Below are 4,327 nucleotides of genomic sequence, written 5' to 3' on the forward strand. Positions count from 1 at the left end.
TGGAATCCACAGCCACAGGCGTCTAAAGCTAGCGAAATGAGGGATGCTCAACTACCAGACCTACCGATAGATGGCTGTAGCGCGTGCCGGCAAGAGACCGTATCATTGAGTGTCCGCCATATCTGAATTTGGCAAAAAACGAAGTGTCAAAACACGGATGAAAATGTTTTTCGTTCTGCGCCCTCATAAGTATTTTATATTGGATGTTCTAGATGTCTACACATCAACATAATGAAGTGTTTCTAATCTAGCGAGAAAAAACGGTGACAGTTCTGCTATGAAATTCCTAAATTCGAGTGTGTTTTGAAAGTTTGACAAGCTGATCTATAAATTGTTTACTATTTTATGAGTGCTTTACTTATTTGCCCGTTTTAAAACACTATTTAAGATTCAATGGAGGTCAACAAATTACCTTACTTGCCGAAGCTGGTATAATTCGGAAAATCAAGTGTGGACAACAGTGAAGACGTCTCTTGAAAAAAAGTTGACATCGTTTGCTTAGGGGTATCTTTACTGACAACAGAAATTACAACTGAACTATTAAAGTATTACTTACGTATAAACGGAAAAAATCGTTATTTTTTCTTTATCTGAAGTGATGCATTACCGATCTACATATATGCTGACATTGTAATTGCAACATGCACTTACGAATTTGGCTCTCTGTTTGATCAGTAATTTAAATGCCATGATTTTATTAACGCCTGTACATGATACGGTGTATTTAAACTGAGTGATATGGTAGAAGCACCAGTTTTTAACAGTGCTTCACTCTTTGATACGAGACAAGAAATACATTTAAATGAGACAAACACAAAGCCCAACGTTAAGGCTTCTCGTAAATGCATGACTTGTATCATTTGGAAGTTAAGTCTAGTAATAATATTATATTGGACTGATCCATGATGATCTAGGCAGTGAAGGGACCTGTTGAAAATAACCTCGATCACAGCTGTTAATTTTAAGGTTGGGGTGTCTTAAAACTCTAATTTTCCAGTCTGACACCCAAACAATTTTAAAATTGAATTCAAAACATGTCAGTGAGCAAAATTAATTACACTTTGAATTACAACCATAGAATTCTATTTCTGTGAATCTTGGTTCCAGTCTTTGACATGGTGTCAATCACTGGAACGACTAGTTGTCAGTATACGGCCCAAGCAAAAAACAAACCTGAAAGTGAAAGCTACAGAAGCTGGCCAGACAGGCACCCCAATGGCTGCTACAATCTGTGTGAGACAAGGGTGACATTATATTGCAAATTTAGTGTAAAAAGTTCCATATTGTCTGAATTTGTCCTATACTAACAGGACATTCTAGTCCAGTCGATTTTCGTATCTGCAAGAGTACACTAGCCAATAGCAGTGGCACAAAGGTAGTGCCACATTACAAACTATCTGGTAACAACAGAAGTATTGGTGGACAAAGTACAGTAAATAATATGTAATAACCTGAGAAATTCAAAATTGGTTGGAAGAAATAGAACAGTATTTGGATAGAGAGTAACATTTTGAAAATAACAAATGATGCAAGTAGAGTTTTCAGTTTTTATGAAGCTCGCTTACATTTTTTTTCCCTCTCTCTTTTCGATTATGAAGGGAAAAATGTGATAACATAAAAGTGCAAGAAAGTTGTGTACAATGTTGGAAATGATGAAAAAGAAAACCTCACTATGCTTCCTCCTCCATGTGAAGAGCATTCCTGTAATAATAGCTAATATCATACCAAGAACATGAGGGTGTCACAGTGGAGATTTGTTTTCTGGTACAGACATCTGATACAACTATTCCACAGCAAAACGTACTTTCAATAGGTGTGGTACCAGTGCACTCCCATAGGATAACAGAATATTATGTCCTCCAGGAATCACATTGGGTACACCACATACAGCATAAACTGTACAGCAACTACAATGCTTTGTGAGCAAGTAATAACAGTCAGTATCTTTAATTTTAACATAACTCTTTACTCTCATAATTATCTGCTTATACGTGTGCTTGTACTACAGGTTATTGGTAAAGCAAATACTAATTGAATAGGTCTTCACACTTTTAATACTTAGCAGAAATTCTGAAAAAAGTAAATTGTTTTATTACTGTATCCCCTCTATGGTGAATTAAGAGGTACTGACTGGTTTCTTTGAACATTTAATAGAAGCCTTCTTTTTTACCTGCTATTGATAAAGAGCCATTCCAAGTTCTGTACAGAACAATCTCTCGCATTTTTCATGAGGGTTGTTATTCTGTACACTAGTATTTCTTCTTCTAAATGGTAAATAATGCATTCAGACAGTACTGGTATTAAAGGTAATTCATGAAATAAACTATATTTAAACCAGAAAATTAAAGGTTCCACATGGCACATGAAAAGTACCTTGCTACACACATGTATGTACAGATTCCAAAATGTCTGTGAATTTGAGTTACAAACTTTTTTAAATAGAAATATGAAGATCACAATACTTTGGGTCTGCATAACTCAAACATAAAATACTTTAGTTCCCTATGGGAAACTTTGTTCTTTACGTGACTCGTGCAACTGCTATCACTCTTAATGGAAACCAAATGGCTTGTGTTAAAGTTAACTAGCAAAAAGTGTAACCATTGTTACATAATTTCTGTGAAGTAAGATTCCTTAATGTTATTTCCTTCCTTTGTCATCATAACTTGATAATTTCAATTCCGTATGGGACATATGAACTAACAAAATGAAATGCTTTTATTACTATGACCAAACAAAATCTTTTTAACATGTAGTACACAGTTCAAATCAGCAAAAAATGTAACCGTATAATTAAGGTAAATGTTGATGAAAATTAGGCATGTAAAATGAATACTGAAATTTCCTAGATTTCCAGGTGTACCTGTAATCACTGTATTACGTACTTTGTAGTGCTAGAAAGATAATTCTATATGATTATTTGCATTCTCTCCCCCCCCCCCCCCCCCCAACACAGGAAAATATAATAGAAAGACATCCTAGCAAAATAAAGACAGGTTTTGCCTGACTCGGGCCCGCTTATTCTAGAATGGTTATAAAGTAATAAGAATGCTTATGATCAACTGGAACATTGTGTTCATTATAGGAAGTATTAAAACAAGAATTAACAGAGTAACAATTTTATAGCTCTTATGTTGCAGAGTATCCACAAACATTACTGTTTGAAACATAGGGCCACTGCATACTCCATTAGATCACACCCATCCTGTGATTAAACTGTTTTCTTGAAGTGAAAAATTCAAGTTAACGTAATTATTGAGGGAAATATTTTCTCACACTGAAAGCCATCTGTCAAATAAGTCTCAGAACATTTTTTTTTTTCATTAATTTCACACAAATCACCCGTTTTTAATGCAAGTGCATATTTTGTAACACCAAACATCTTAAAATAAGCTTATATAATAAACAATTATAATTTTTTTACAATATCTACACAGGACGTACAGACTTAATTTTACTTCAATGTGATTCATATTTTGAAGTTCATCATTACACAACAACAACTCTATGGACAAAATAGTTTTAAAAAATCTGTCAAAATGTCACACCCATCTGCATAGAATGTCTTGTTACATAATTTTTCCAATTTGAGCACTATACATGATTAAACAGTACGAGTTTATTTAACGTCTGCCTTATACTTGATTTGTTGTTTAAAATTTTCTCAGCAGGCTTTTTTTCCACATGTTTTTAAGCGTATTCAGGAGTATAGGGATGCAATCTTACAAACAAGTTGAGTCTGATGTAAGTCCTCAATCCTAATTTCATAATGGTAATCATGACCAAGAGCAAGAAATGGGTAATCTACAAATTTATTTTTAACACAATGCAAAATCTTGGCCTGTATATATTTCTGTCGCATATCCCCAGCAATCACAAACATCTGAAACAGTTTCTGAGTATTCTACAACAGAGTACACGCAGTCACTTGTTTTAACCAGTTTTCCCCGGTTAACAAAATTTACAAATGCATTTTTACTGGCCATGTTGGGAAAAGCATAGAGGGAATCACATTCTAATGCAGATTTAACTACTGGTGGCTTCAGTATGTGATGACAGTCTTTGCATGTGATCTGCCTTGAAAGGCGCAATGACACATACCCTGCAATATAATAGAGTATGTTTTACTTGTGAAATGAGAACTTAATCTTATCATCAAGAAGTGCACACCACTCCTCTACTTCATTTTCTGCAGCACTTTCATCACTTTCTACTACATGCTTTCTTGCATGAAAATCATAAACAGGTGGCAAACAACACACATTAAAATTTGAGCAATTCCCATTCATTGCAGTGACACTGTTACCCAAGAGCTACTTTCTCATGG

The sequence above is a fragment of the Schistocerca serialis genome, chromosome 1 (assembly GCF_023864345.2).
Source record: "Schistocerca serialis cubense isolate TAMUIC-IGC-003099 chromosome 1, iqSchSeri2.2, whole genome shotgun sequence".
NCBI classification, from domain to species: Eukaryota; Metazoa; Arthropoda; class Insecta; order Orthoptera; family Acrididae; genus Schistocerca; species Schistocerca serialis.